Raw genomic sequence first — 16436 nt, forward strand, 5'->3', positions numbered from 1 at the left:
TTCTTTTCTTTTCTTTTCTTTTCTTTTCTTTTCTTTTCTTTTCTTTTTTTTTAATGAACCAGTAATAATAAGCTTGGGACCAGCAGGTGAGGAATACTGGTCTAGCCTAACTACCTTCAGTTGCAAACAAAAAGATGAAAGCCCTCAAGAGGTTCAGGCCCTCATGCAAGATGACACCAGTAGTTATTATCAGAGTGCCAACTAGGATAATAACAACTATTTATTAAGTATCTACCATGGATAGAGCACTTTTTTAGGTAGATGCCATGCAGAAGATGCCATGTTTAGCTATGATGTCTCTTCCTTCAAGGGCCTTGTGGCATAGATCTGGTAATTAGGATCCAATTCTTCTGATTCTCAGTTCAGGGCTCTATCACATCATGCCACACAATTTTTTTAAAATTTTATTTTATTTTTTTTGTTACATTTTAAGTTCCAAACTGTCTCCTCCCTTCCCTCCCCACCCCACACTAGAGACGGCCACCATTTGGCACAGATATGTGTGTATGTGTGTGTGTGTGTGTGTGTGTGTGTGTGTAAATATGTATGTGTGTGTATATATATAGAGAGAGAGAGAGTGAGAGAGAGAGAGAGAGAGAGAGACATATAATCCTACTATGCATACTTCTATTTATCAGTTCTTTCTCTGAAGGTGGATAGCTTCTTCCTCTGTATGTCCCTTGTAATTGATTTAAGTATTTATAATATTCAGAATAGCTTAGATATTCACAGTTTTTCTTTGTCCCATACATTTTAAGGTGGCTGGTGGAGGACAGTCGAGAGCTGCCAATGTGAAGTAATAGGAAGGGCCCAGAGAGGTCTGCAGACATAGATTGGAAGTTAAGGACAAGAAATAGGACAAGCACATGATTGGAACATTAAGTAGGTGAGTCTGAGAGACAGGGAATAAAGGAAGAAAACGAGAAAGCTTGTTGAGAGCTCATAGTGACCTTATATGATATCTGGTCCAACCACCTCATTTAACGGATGAGAAAGCAATGTAGTCACCGAAAGAATACTAGATTTGGAGTCAGAAAATATGGGCTTGAAGTCCACCTCTGCTGGCTACCAGTTATGTGACTTTAGGCAAATACCTTAATCCTTTGCAAGCCTCCATTTCCTCATCTATAAAATGAGGTTGGATGAGAAGATATCTAAGATCCCTTCTAGCTATCAATCTCTAATGTTCAGAGAGATTAGGGGATTAGCCCAAGGTCACCTCACTAATAAATAGTAAAGCTGGGGATTCTAATTTAGGTTTGAGGGTGCCAAGTCAGTACTGTCTCCATTATATACCCTGGGGTACGTGCAAGTGAATGGAGTAGTCTGCAGTTTCAGAAAGGGAAAGACAGTGTCCTTAAAAAATCAGGTTGGTGGCATGAAATGAAATAAATTGAATTTAAAAAAAAAATCTGCCTCTCCTTGCCATTCTCTTAGGTGTTTGTGATATATTTGTGTTAGAGGAGATGGGCAGGTGGGGAAAGAAGAAATGCTAGGGATATTTAACTGTAAAAAGATCCATGTTTGCTTTTTTAGTTCATTTAAGTGATTAGCATGCTTAAGGAGGGAAAAATGGATGAATTATCCTGGATTTGGCTGAATGTGAATTATCCTTAATTAAATTACCTGTTTACTTCATCAGAACTCTGCCGTTATCCTTTCAGCTTTTACTAAGTAAATGAACAAGTACTTTGTACACAGTATTTTTTTTTTCAAGAAAGCTACTCTTATTTCAGACCCGTTTTGGAAATATGACCAGATATAATAGAGTTTTAGATTTGAATCTCATCTAGTTTAACTCTGTAATTTTACAGATGAGGGAAATGATCCCTAGAGATTTGAAATGACTTGTCCAGATGGATACAGCTGGTATAAGTGTGGGACCCTTCTTTTGGCCTAGGTTTTGACTCCAAGCCCTCTGTTCTTCCACTGTATCATGCTGCCCTTCAATAACAGTAATAATTGAATATGTATTTAATAATTTAGTACCTACAAATCATTTTCCCTACATCAACCTCTGAGACAGCAATGCAAGTGTTGTTTTCTCTTTTATGGAAGGGGAAACTGAGTCTTTGAGTGGGTATGTAGCCATTCCTCTGACTTTGTTATTCTGGGCTGTAAATTCTCTCAAAAAGCAGAACTGTTTTCAAAGTATTTTCAAATTTGACTTTATCATCCTGAGAGTTAAATATGAAATGCAAGAAATCATGGGATTTTCCCCCATATACTCATACACATAGGAATTATACTGTACAATGAAATGAGCACTGGACCTGAGATCCAAAACCCTGAGTTCAAATCTTGACTCTGCCATTTTTTAGCTGTGTCATCTTGAGCAAACTGCTAAGGCTTTTTTCCTAAGTCGTAATGTCCTCATCTGTTATATGATAATAATGATACTTGTGATACTTATATCATGGGGTTATTGGGAAGATCAAATAAGATAATTTACATGGAAACATTTATAACCTTATTGCACTACATAAATATATTGTTATTGTTATTATATGTGCATTTCACAGGAAGTTTTATGGTGTAAGGAAAATCAAATTTTCCAAATGAAATCCCTTTTGCATCTTATGCTGGGAAATGCACACTGAAGTTTTCGAATAGAATTTTCCTCATTTTTCATTGTTGTGCTTGAAGTTGTTCAAGACAGACATTGAGATCCTCAAAGTAGCATAAAGATCGCATAATGATTTCAGTCCAAAATATCATTATCATTAATGTAGTTGCAGAATTTGCCATAAAATGTAGAAAAGCAGAAATGAAAGTGGTAATCTCCAAGCTGATGTGTTTGATGTGAAATCACCTTCTCATTATCATTTTATTTCCATTGTGGAAACTTACCCTATTAATTCCATATCGAAGCAGAACACTGAAGATTTTCCTCCATACCCTTTGCACATCTGGATGAATTATTACGATTGATTATTTGCAGAGTTACCAGACTGTTTGTTTGGAGTAGCTGAGGCTTTCTGGCATTCTTTGACCAGATTGATGCTACTCTAAAGACCTCCATCACCTATCTTTATTTTGTAACAGCTTAAAGGTGTGTCTAAATTTATGTTCAGTCTGTTCCCTAATTAAATGGAGTTATTGTAATCTGCTTACCAGTGACTGACAGGAATCTATTTTGAGTAGTTTTCCTTCATAACTTGTCAGCTTCGATCACTCTCTTTATAAGCAACTTGTGCCAAATAGACACCCATGGAGCGCTTCACAAATGTCCTTTAAATTTGGACATTCAGCAGTAGCTAGGTACCTTTCAGCAGTAGTTACATTCCTTTCATAGGCTCATAGAATTATACAGCTACAGCTAGAAGGGATCTTGGAGGCCATCTAGTCCAATTTTCCTATTTTATAGATCAGTCAGTCACTAAGGATTTATTAGGTGCCTACAATGTGCCAGTCACTATGCTGCCCTTAAGGAGCTCACAATCAAATGGGAGAGACAAGAAGTAAACAGATGTGCGCAAACAAGGTAGGTAATTAATTAATTATGTATAATAATTAAATAATTATAACAATTAGATATTAAAAGAGGGGAAAGAACTAGAAATAAGAGATATGGGAAAGGCTTATTGTAGAGATGGGATTTTAGTTGGGACTTAAAGAAAATGATGGAAGCTAAGAGGCAAAGATGAGGAGGGATTCATTCCAGGAATGAGAGAAAGTCAGAGAAAATGCCCAGAGTTGAACAAAAGACTTTCTTATTTGTGGAACAACAAGGAGGCCGGGCTTGAAAAGTATGGGACGACTAATAAGGTGTAAAGAGTCTGGAATGGGGGTGGGCAGCTTAGGTTAAAAAGTGCTTTGAACAAGACACCAAGTAGTATTTTGTATTTGATCCTGGAAGTGACAGAGGAGCCACTGGACTTTATTGAGTAGAGAGATGGCATGGTCAGATCTGAGCTTTAGGAAAATCACTTTGGTGGCTGAATGGAAGATGAATTAGAGTAGGAAGAGACAAGGCAGGCTGACCCACCAGCAAGCTATTGCAATTGTCCAAGTCTGAGGTGATAAAGACCTGCACTAGGATAGTAACAGTATCAGAGGAAAGCAGGGAATATATATTACAGAGATGTTACAAAAATGAAATTGCCAACCCTTTGCAACAGATTGGATATGGAAGGTGAGAGATGGTGAAGAATACAGTATAATACCTAAGCTACAAGTCTGAAGGACTGGAAAGATGGTGTTGCCCTCTATAGTAATAAGGAAGGTGGGAGGAGGGTTTAGAGGGAAAGGTGAGTTCAGTTTTGCACATGTTAAGTTTAAGATGTCTGCTGAAGATCTTGCCATTTAAGGTGTGGATGATGTAGAGTTGTAGTTTATACACTCCTATAATATTTACTAATTTATTGATCTCCTTGAAGCCAGTGACCATGTCTTATGCTTTTCTAGTCTCTCAAACAATGTATGATAACAATGCTAGGAACATAGTAAGTGTCTAATAAATACTTATTGAATTGAACTTAATTGAATTCCAAACACATTTTATTCCTGTCTCCGCCTCCTGAAAAGTATCGTAGTTTAAACTGATACATCCTTTAAGAGTATAGAACTGAAAACAGACAACACTGACTTTCACCAGCATCTAAAGGGGAAACACTTTTACCAGAAATGAACTTACATATTCACATGTTCATGTATGAACAATGAAGTATGCAATATTGGACATGTTATAAAATGAGTTTGGATGAATTCTTGTTATTCTTTGTATCTGACTATTATATATAACTGCTTATTCCCTTCCCCCTCCCCTCTGTTAGGAGAGGATCAAAGCAGAGATAATATTACCTATGTTATAATCCCGGTTCTGCGTCCTAACTAGTTGTATGACCTTGGGAAGAGACCTTCCCTTCCTCTCTCTGGGTCTCAATTCTCTCAACTATAAAATAAAAGATTGGGCTCTATGATCTCAGAGATCCCTTGGAGCTCTATAATTTTTTATACTGCCCTTCCCAAGTCGTCCACTCTTCCTAAAGATTTTCCAGATCCCCCTTTTTTTCACTTACTCCTGTTGTTCTTTACCATTACTTTTAGTTCAGACAATACGTTTTCCTGTAGTCTCATTTTGCCCCTTAGCCATCAACTACGAGGAAGTCATTTGTATTGATTTATTGACTAAAACAAAAGATTTTTGTGTTTTCTACAATTTTGGCTGAAGTCTTTTGACTTCTGCGTAATTCATGTCTCTCTTTGTGAATCATTCCCAGGCTTATCCATCTCGATCTTGTGTTTCCAAAATTTCCCCTCTCGCTCCAGACTTAGGTCCTTAAAGTCTTCTCATAATTTTAAAAACTCCTAAAAATAAGCTGTTGGAACTATCTAAATGCTAGTGGTAAAAATCATTGAATTTTTGCCTTCAAATACTTCTCCAACATCAGAAATGGTTTGAGCAGAGAAGTGTTTGGCTCCATGCCCTCTTGGGTGTTAGATGCCTGCAGTGTCCTTTCCTCTCTGTCATTCTCCCAGGGAATGCTAGAAGTAACATTTATAATTTAATAAGGTGATATCAAAATTGTTTTTTATTTGTCACAAAACCAATGCTGTATATAAGCAGTTAGGCTGCTGGGAGAGGCACTACGGATGGTGGGGAAGGCACAAGATTTAGAAACAGAGAGTTCTCTGTCACTGACTGCTTCTGTGACCATGTACAATTCATCTTAACCTCTCTGGGCCTTAACTATACATGAAGGGATTAGCTCCAACTCTATGAGCCTGTGATCCTATTATCTGGTCTCAGATTCTCTCCCTTTCACTACCTGTGTGACCTTAGATAAATCTTTTCATCTTTCTGGGCCTCAGTTTCCTCATTTGTAGAAATGAGGGTATTGATTAATATTTATTTCAAGGGAGAGTTTTTATTTAGGAGAGTGGTATAGGGTAGTGATCGATGTTAAAAAAAGATCACCAATAAAGCTTTTCTTTTTTAAATACATAAAAGAAAACAAAAAGAAATTAGAAAAAAGACATAAAGAAATTTTGTTATTACATTATTAAATTATATACAATCTATAAACTTCTTTGGACAACTAGGTGGTGCAGTAGATAGAGTGCCAGGCCTGGAATTAGGAAGACTCATCTTCCTGAGTTCAAAGTGTGATCCTGGGCAAATCACTTAACCCTATTTGCCTCAGTTTCCTCATATGTAAAATGAGTTGGAGAAGGAAATGACAAACCTTTCCAGTATCTTTGCCAAGAAAACCCTAAATGGGGTCACAAAGAATTGGACACAACTGAAATGACTCAACAACAACATGAACTTTTTAAAAACCAAATTTTATACAATTGAAATTTTCTCATATGATCCTCTTGTTCTTCTTTCTATGTTGACATATTTGTGTATATTGTTTACACTAATCTTAACAGTTAACATTAAATTAACAATAAGAAAGAAAATTTAAAATGAGTGACTGGACTCCGGTTGTTTGTAGCTCCCAATCAATGAGTCTATATTGCTAAGACTCTGTGCCTACATAGTGAGCCTTGAGGGATGAGCAAAATGTTATCTTTACCATAAAATATAGTTCCACAACCAAGATGGCTAGAAATTCCTTTGAATTAAAGCAAAATTTCTCTAAGAGCCCCCTGGTTACCCTAGGAAGTAGAATATGTTTTTTGTTTGTTTGTTTTGTCTTTTTTAGGCAATTGGGGTTAAGTGACTTGCCCAGGGTCACATAGCTAGTAAGTGTCAAGTGTTTGGTCTGAGGCCAGATTTGAACTCAGGTCCTCCTGACTTCAGGGCCAGTCCTCTATCCACTGCACCACCTAGCTGCCCTAGAAGTAGACTATGTTAAGCCATTATTTGTCATCAGTTAGGAGTATTATAGAATCATTGAGTTGGAAGGAGACTGATAGTACAATCTTCCTCATTTTTTTAGATGAGAAAACAATTGCTGGGAGATGATAAGTGGCTTGGCCAGTTCCTATCACAATGACTTAAATGTAGTAGGTCCTGAATAAATGTTTATTGAATTGAATTGAACCGTATTATCTAAGGTAATTTAGCAAGTTAGTCAGAAAGTAAAAACTAGAACACAGGTCTCTAGGATTTCAAGTGCTGTTTCAAACATGTCATGCTAACACATGGTTTGATCATGTACTTTCTTGTTGCTTATTATCATTACATTATTATGATGATGATTAATATTATTATTATGAGAAAGGAGAGACACAAAGCAGTAGCACTACCCCCTCCTCCCAGAGGGCTCACCTGAGTCAGGTATAATAGCAGGAAGCTCTAGCCAGAGTGAAAACACTGGAAACTTGAAAAGGAACCAACCCCTTCTTCACAGATTAGGAAACTGAGATCCACAGTGGTGAAATGACTTGTTCAAGACCATGTAGCTAGTAACTAGCAGAGCTGGAATATGACCACAGATAACTTGACTTTAGATTCAATGTTTTTATATGATTTTTTTTTCACTGCCATACCACACTGATAACCTAACAGACAAAGTTCAACTACTTTACACTTTCAATGCCAACTGAACCTGTTCAGAAATCTATTAAGAAAAAGGAATTAAAATGATATTTTGAAAGGACTATGGGCAGGTCTGTGCCAAAGGCTTTTATAACTTGGGTAGCTACTGCTGTGGGCTAAGAGCAAGGTAGCTGACAATCCTAAGCCAGTTGTATGTTTATTTTTTAAGATATATAGCAATTATATATAAGCTCTCAGGCACTTAAAATATGCTTAAACCACCCTCCAAAACAACACACACACACATACACACACACTGTTCACAGGGAAAAAAAGGAGAGAAAAGAAATGTCAAAAATCGGGTTCTCATGCAGGCTCAGAAACACTCTGATATGACCCAAATAATTAATTCTCATCAAAAATAGTTGTAGAATGTGAGAATTAAATTTGTAACTAGGAATTCTTTTGCTGGAGCTAAATTAAATTATTTTGGGAAGTAGGAGGATATAAGTAATGGCAGCAGCATAAAAAATAGTCCCACCATAGGTATAATTGTACCAAGAGTGGAGGAAGCATTCTATCCCCCAACAAATTCAGCCTATTTATCTTATGGGATAAGGGAAAGTTAGGCCCAGAGAGACCTACTAAGTCCCCAGGTGGGTCACCTGGGGAGTAGTTGAGCCTCATGGTAGTATGGATCATGAAGCACACTCCTACCAGATGCTGGCACCTTGGAATAAAGCCCCATCCAACCCATCCTGGTTATGGCTTTGATGAGAATGGGCAGTTAGAGGAATTGCCAGATTGGGGTTACGCTGTGTTGCTTTCTTTTCACTCCACCCTTAGCCACTTTGGAAGGATATAATCTCATGTATAATAACAAATATTCTCATCATCTCTTCACAGTGGTGTTTCCTCCAAAGATACTAGGGGTCTCTTTTTGTTTCTAAATAATATCTCCTTTCTGTACCAGCCTTCCTTCCTCCCCAGCTGGATCTGTGAGGTGGGGAGAGGATAAAATAAGTTCCATTATATTCTGTCTACAATAAATCCTACTAGTCTCATTTTTTTTCTGTTAAACCTACATTTTTCTGCTGATTAATATTACAGATTACAAACATGACTTAGACTTAGAAATGTATCTTTCCAGCATTAGCACAGCTGGTAAGCACTGGGCCTGTTAATCGAAATACAAGTATAATTTGATGTCATCAGGTCACCTTTTAAAGCCCCTTGGGTTGAAACCATGGAGTGGAATAAAATAATAGCCCCTGCAGGCCTTTGCTAAATACAATATGCATAAACAACAGGTGTGCTAGTTAATTGTTTTCTCATCATGGTGCATATTTCACACTTCATAACTCCCAAATGAAATACCAAAAGAATGCATAAAATTAAATGATTCAAAGATTTAAAGGGTGTATGCTTTTCATGATAAAGTGGAAGCCAAGGAAGCTCCAAAGGGGGCCTTGGTATATAATGGTTTTTTTTAATGGCGCTAAATATGTAATGTTTATTTTTTTCTGTGATGAGCCTTTAAAATGGACACTTAGACCGAAGATAACAGCTACAAAAATGTGTTGCGCCACATATATGCTAATATTCAAGCACCCCCAGCTCTTGAATCTTACAAGTAGAGGAAAATTAATTCCCTGTAGCACCTCTTGAATGATGGCGCCAAACCTTGGTGGAAATATTACGCACATGGTGATTGTCTTTCCTTTCTCTTTGGCTAATTTCAGACCTTGATCTTTGACCTTTGAGATGAAAACTAAAGCACGATCTCTAGAAATATGTATTTCAGTAATTATACTTACAGCTGCTTAGACTTCCATTAGCAGCCTAGCATGACTCTCCAAGCATTTCAAGCCAGATGAATCTAACTAAAGTTATGTTAAGTGATTTAAACACATACACACACATATGTGTGTGTGCGTGTGTGTGTGTGTGTGTGTTTTGTAAGATTCTGTGTTACCATCTGCTGGGGAACCAACCCTTTTGCTGGCACCAATCCACATTGGCCTGCCTTCACCATCAATGACAAAACAAGGGATATTAGTTAAAGTGACATGAGATTCTAGTCAAGCAGTTCAGTTCCTTTCTATTGAATTTTTCTAATGTGCACTCTCCTTTCCTATGTGACCTACCCTTGATAATGGTTTAATTCTAGTAACATTCAGCTCCTCATCTGAAGACTATGACACTATTGACTAAATCTCTGTTGACTTTGCTGAGAATGTGAAATTCTGTATTCAGAGATAAAAATCAGCACATAGATACTTAATGCAACTGAAGAGTCCATTAATGCATTAACTCTTTCCTCAGCTGTTCTGTATCTCTAGCCAAGAACAGTCTCAGTGGCTGAGAAATGGAGAAGGGAATAAATTTTATCATTTGATCTGTTAGAGATGATGCCAGCCTTCATGATCATGAATAGCATTTTCAAGGGATAGTCATTCCCAAAGTTCATATTAAATTTGGTGGCTTGCCTTGAACATGCTATGTTTCATTAGCTACTCACCTTTGCAGAGATACAGGAAGGAATGGCAATTTGTCTGTGCCCTCCATGAGATACAAGGAGGACATTTGCAACAGTACGAATTAAACTCTAGCTGAATATAGTTCAACTATGAAAACCAGGCTTCCAGATATTGGTAGGTTGAAACAAAAGAATGTGATTCAGTACATTCCTTCTAGTCTGTTTAGTCCTCTTCCCATCTCCGATAAGTGAATTTCATTCTTATTTCCTTTTCGATAAAAAGAATTGTTGTTCCCATTCCTTTGGCCCTGCTCCTATCTGTGGGAAGGAACTATCATTGAATTTCATCCACATCATTCAACCTCCAGGCTATAGCACCTTCCCTCATCTTGTCATTTTACTAGAAGGAAGGACTTCCAAAAAAAAATCTTTTAATATAACCATAAAAACTTCCATTCTTCTTTCTAATTTTCTTATTATTAACTTCACCAGAACCTCTTAATGGTGGTTCCTGGGGTATTGAAATTACTTTTTTTTTTCTTGCACAGTGAGTGAGACTTCCTTGACAAAGAAAGAAAAAAGACTGGACTAGTATAGAATACATTGATTTGGGAAGCTTTAAGATCCTCGAAACTAACAGTGAGGGGTTTTTTTCCTTTTATTAATAAATATCTCCTTTTTCAAAATTCCTACAGAACATAGCATGCCTTTCCTAACTCAAAATATTAGAAAATATAAACTGTATCCCCTTTAATGTTAAACACTGATTAACTTTTTGATCCTGGGCAAGTAACTTTACCTCTCAGCCTCAATTTCTTTATCTGTAATAGAGAGATAATAATAGCACCTACTTCATAGATTTACTCTGAGTATCAAATGAGATAGTATGTCCAAAACATTCTACAAACTTGAAAACACTATGTAAATGTTAGTAATTATTTTCATTAACCATAACAAACACAGGTTCTTATCACATAAATGAATAGGTATCTCTTATATGAAGTGCTAGACCTCGATGAAGGCAGATGGTATAATGCTTGTGCTACTCCCCCCATATATATGTACGTGATTGTGTCTGTATATAATCTTTCTGTCTCTTTGTCTTTTTCTTTCCATCTCTCTCTTTAAATTTTATATACAATTAATGAATGTCTTAAAATAAAAAAATCTAAAGGGAGGGTACCTCCTCCAAAGTACTCAGTGCTGGCCTGTGATCTCTAGCTCACTGCCACCCAAACATCCCAGAAATGCTTCCCTTTGCTTTATGATCGCATATTGATTTGCAATATTTTTCTTGAACCTTGTCTACTCTTTTCTTCCTACAGGCAAAAGGTTAGAGTTAGGTAATAGTGTTAATTTTCCAGACATCTGCACATGTTTTACTAGCCTTTTGAAAGCTGGAAATAGTTTTTACATTAACCTAGCACAGGGCCAAAATACCATTTTGACCTGGCCTGTAGTAATACATAAAAATCATAGTGGCAAATTCAACTTGGCAATGGGAGGTAAGGGGGAGGGGGAACTTAATTTCTTTTGTTGGAGATTAAAATTAATGTGATCAATTCTTCACCTTCTAAAATTAATGTGATCAATTCTTCACCTTCTCAGGGCCTTGAGGTCCTAGATTCTGAAAGGTAAATAGGAATGCCTAAACACCTGATTCTTTTCTACACATTATAAAAGTAAAAGACCTTTACTCCACAGGCAAAATGAAATGTGTTTTAGACAATTTTCTCATGACTTTAAGCATAGAAAGACAATGTAGATCATTCAGGTCTTTAAAAAAAAAGCAAGAAAATAGGTTATTACCTCAATTTTCAGCTCCATTTTGCCTGTGAAGATTCAAGTATTGTGGCTTGTATTCCTTGAATTCTAGGGGTTAGCATGTAGAAAATATTTAGGCTCTAAGTATAATGAGCTCTCTTTGAAGCATTGTATTCTAATTCTAGTTTCCATCTTAGTGTGACCTTGGGAAAGTCACTTAACTTCTCTGGGATGCTTCTTCATCTATAAAATTAAGAAATTGGGCAATATGACCTCAAAGTTCCCTTTCAGGTCTGATCTTATGAGCCTATATACTATGCTACTGTTCTCCCAATAAGATGACAAGTATCTTGAATTATTTTTCCAGTAATTGTGGTAAGTTGTATTGAGGCATCCACACACTTTGGTCCTTCTTGTGATCCATGTTAAGATACTTTAGATACAATCAAAATTTGAAGTTTACTCTCAAGACCTGGAAGAGATTTGATTTTTGCTTTTCTTTATGGAAAAAAAAAGTAAGCTGAATATCTTAGAGTTGTGGATTTAGAATGAGAAAGGACTTAGAGATTTTCTTTTCCAACCCCTCCTTTTACAGATGAGAAAACTAGGGCTCAGAGAAATGTTATGTGACAAGCCCAAGGTCACATGGATACCAAGTGACAGAGGTAGGACTCAAACCTAGGTTCTCTGACTTTATATGAAGGTTTTTTTTTCTTCTACTGTACCATGCTGTCCTTTCAGAGAAAGAAGGTACTATGGCAAGGAAGATAAATGATTTTCTTTAGCTGGCGAGTAAGGAAGTTGAAACTATCTTTCTGGTCTCATAGCTACCAGAGTCAGAACAAACCAAGGATAATATTTAATCTAGAATCTATCTTCAAATCTTTTAATGAGTGGTTAGAACATGCAAATTTCTGATGAGAGAAAATGAAGAACAGTCTCATAGAGTAATATGCTCATATTCTTTATAAGTCAAATGTGGTGCTCGCTTCAGTAGCACATATACTAAAATTGGAATGATACAGAGAAGATTAGCATGGCCCCTGTTCAAGGATGACACAAATTCATGAAGTGTTCCATTTTTTATTTATTATTTTTAAAAATAAAAAGCAGAGAGAAAAGCCAAATGTTATCTCATTATTTTTTTTTGCCATGGAACATAGTTTGAAAGATGTTTTTTTGTGAGCTTCTATATAAACATAATGAGTAAAGGTTTGAGAAAATGAGATTTAAAATCAGGAAAGTTTTGATTTCTCTCAATCTGCTAGAGGAACCAACTGTGCTTATCCCATTATATGGTGATAAAGCAACCTTTGATAGCCACAGCCTGTGTGATAAAATGATCACAGCAGCAGGGAGAAAGAATCTAATAAGGGAATTGATCTGCAGATTCCAATTCTGTAGGCGCCAACATTGATCAACATAAATGTCAGTAATGAGATCACGCTGAGAGCTGCCTAATTCTTTCAGATGGTTTTGGGTTCTTGTGACAGACCACAGAAGTAAATGTGAAAAGGAACTGAAAATGATCAAAATCATACCACTAAATTGTGGCAGTCTTTTGTGTCTCCAATTCACATGATAGCTGGTTTTGGCTTATAATGAAAATTCATTGGACAATCCAGTAAAATTCGAGGAATGTTTGTGTTGTAATACATATGCATTCAAATGTGTGTATATGATTTGTCTAACATTAAAGATAATTTGTCTAATTTGGAGGGAATAAAGTAACAAAATAATAACCTGTGTGATCTCAGGAATGTTACTTAACCTTTCCAGGTCTTGGCTTCCTCACCTATAAAATTAGACTAGAGGATATCTAATATCCCTTCAAGCTCTAAATACTATGCTTCTTTCATTGTTTGTTGCTATTCTTGTATACAGTAATACACCAATCTATGCTCCAACCTTTAATAGTTATAGCTTTCCATTTTGGGGGGAAAATGTAGTAGACCTACTTATTTTTAGCCTCCCCAAATCATAGGCAGGACAGATCCTGGAAGATTAATGACATTGTTTTTCATGTCATAGAAGTTTGAAGGCCAAAAAGTGAAATTCTGAAATGTTTGGGCCATCCTTCATTTTAAAGGTAAAATCTTAAACTGTCTGAGTTATTGAAGGAAGATAGTGTGAAGTGAGAATCTATTCCCTCTACTTCTCTCTGCCCAGCCTTCCCTTTGAGGGCTGAGAGTAGCTCAGTCTACAACCTAAAAGTGAGGAAATGCAGAAAAAGTTTAGAGGCAAGCCTTAAGTATTGACTACAAATATAAGAAAATAGAACCTCTAAGAAAAGGTGGAAGAAATTGGGCTTATTTAGCCTAGGGAGGTTAAAGCTTGTGGGTGACTCATCACTGCTCAAGTATATTTGGAATGACCAGCTGTTCATTGCCTCTGCTGTGTCTTTTGTAAAAGGAAATGAACTTAAGCTTCACCAAGATTGTTTTAGTTTGCCAGTGGAAGTGGAAGTTGAAAGAGAGGCCTCAAAACATATGCAACAAAACCCACAACAACAGCAACAACAGCTAAGAGGCAGTGTCCTGAAGTACACAGAGAACTGCCCTCCAAGCCAGGAAAACCTGGGTTCAAGTTCCATCTGGGCAGGTTACTGGCTGCGTGACCTTGGACAAGTCTTAACCTCTCAGTGCTCGAGGCAATTGTATAAGACTATAGGTTGCAGAAAAGGTGCTGTCCTACATTGGTAAAAGGAGATTCCTTGTCTAGGAATTCTCTATATCAACAGAATCACATGTTCAGTCCAATTCCTTCTCCTAACAGTCCTGTAACATTTGCAAAATACCTTTTATGGATTATCTCATTTGATTCTGACAAAAGATCTGTAAAATAGGTGACATTATACCCATTTGACAGATGAGGAAACAGACTAAGAAGAATTAAATCACAGAGCTAACAAGTAGCTGAGGCAGGATTTGGAGGTAGGATTTGAATGCAGGTCTTCCTAACTCTGAGTCCAGTACTTTATTCACTATGCCACATAACTGTCTCAGACCATTTTCACATCACTCTTTAGACTTTCACATACACTGACTAATTTGAAAATTAAATTAATCCAGAGATAGATAAGAAAACATGATAATAAGTAAGTAAATGCATTGCAAGGTGGTGGTGGTGGGGGGAGTTGTATTTAAATACCCATAAGCAGGTAAGGTACAGTAAAGGAAACTGTCATTTCTCATGATACTGAAAGAGATGGAATTTCAGGAATCATTGCTTTACACTTTGCACCCCATCACTGTTTCGTTGACTAAATAACTTCTCTTGAAAAAGAAACTCAAAAGCTGTTTCATTCTGGGTTATAAACAGTGACAGAGGAGGAATCACCAGACAGGAGTAGTTTGGGACAGTAATGGGGCACAGGTCTGGCAGAGCGGGTTACTTAAAGATTGTGGCAAACAGTAAGTTAGGAATCCAGGCTGAAAAAGATAAGGTTAAAAGAGTACAAACTTAACAGAGGCAAGTGTGTCCAACAGGTCAAAAATCTCACTGTACTGACAAGACAGTGAAAGAAAACAATTAAATGAACACCACAGATGTATATAAGGCCAAAGTAAAAGGCTCTAATTCAAGAGTTTCTTATATATTTTCTGATAAGGCAATAACTCCCTCCAGGATATGAGCAGCCCTAAGGCCAAAGTGACTGAAGGGAGAATGAGGAAATAGTTGGATCATGGAAGTTAAATCTGGAAGAGACTTTAGCAATAAATCAAATAGTCAAGGGATTCAGAAGCTGGAGTCAGGTATCCATGGAGTTCAGGGAATCCATGACCTTGGATGGGGAACTGTTACATCTTCAAAATAATTAATGTCTTTTGCAATCTTTTGTATTTTGTTTTATGCATTTAAAAACATTATTCTGAGAGGCAGTCCATCAGAAAAGGAGTCCATGACACACAAAAAAGTGAAGAATCCCTTATCCTCATTCAACCACTTCTTTTTTATAGATAAGGAAAAAGAGGGTCATTGACTAGAGTGACTTGTCCAAAGTCAAATGGGAAACAGCTAGGATTTGAATCTTTTAGTTCACAAGGCAAAGGATCATAGATTCAGAGCTGGGAGGGATTGTAGAGGCCATTCAGTCCAATCCTTTCTTTTCACAGACAAAAAATGGAGGCCAAGAGAGATCAAGTGACTAGCTGAGGGGCCTCAAGATAGTAAGTAACTGAGGACAGATTTGAACCCAGGTCTTCTTTATAACCAGCACTCCATGCTGACTCAAATTGAGGGCCATTTTCACTAACCACACATTGCCTCCAATTGGTAGATCAACTCCCTGATCATACCACTAGAAATTTGCTATGTGTCTTTTGAAGGCAGCTTTGAATCTCGCTCCTATGATTGTGATTTCCACACAATCCAAGTCTGTTCCAAATCATTTGCAGTTGTCTTTCCAGATTGACTGAGCAGTCTGTTTTGTTTTCTATTTTCATTTGGCATCTGTTTACCTTTAGCTTCCTGTTGAACAGTGGGGCATCCTACTACCATACCTTTTCTAGTCTTCATACTTTTCTAGCCTAACAAAGGAGCCTCATTTCAATGCTGATACACAGGTTGCTGTCAAATGTTTCAATTAAGGAGTTGGACTAAGTATTCTGTTGTAGGAGTCAGGGTTACTTAATGGATAGAGTGCCAAAGTTAAAAAAATAAATACCTGAGTCCAAATTCCATGTCTGATTCTCACTATGTGACCACAGGTAAGTTAATTAACTTCCCTGAGACTCAGTTTCTTTGTCTGTAAAATGGAAT

General features: G+C 37.0%; 1 protein-coding gene and 1 non-coding gene across 5 annotated transcripts in view; both read left to right on the plus strand.

The window, feature by feature from the left end:
• The window catches only part of NCKAP5 (NCK associated protein 5), an 859247-nt gene that overhangs the window by 786399 nt on the left and 56412 nt on the right, over window positions 1–16436 (plus strand). The gene's annotated exons all lie outside the window — the stretch shown is intronic.
• LOC114023207 lies at window positions 12657–12761 on the plus strand. The gene has a single exon (XR_003566765.1). It is a non-coding gene; the product is annotated as a U6 spliceosomal RNA (small nuclear RNA).

Source organism: Vombatus ursinus, unplaced genomic scaffold (genome assembly GCF_900497805.2).
Source record: "Vombatus ursinus unplaced genomic scaffold, bare-nosed wombat genome assembly UNPS02014816.1, whole genome shotgun sequence".
Taxonomy (NCBI): domain Eukaryota; kingdom Metazoa; phylum Chordata; class Mammalia; order Diprotodontia; family Vombatidae; genus Vombatus; species Vombatus ursinus.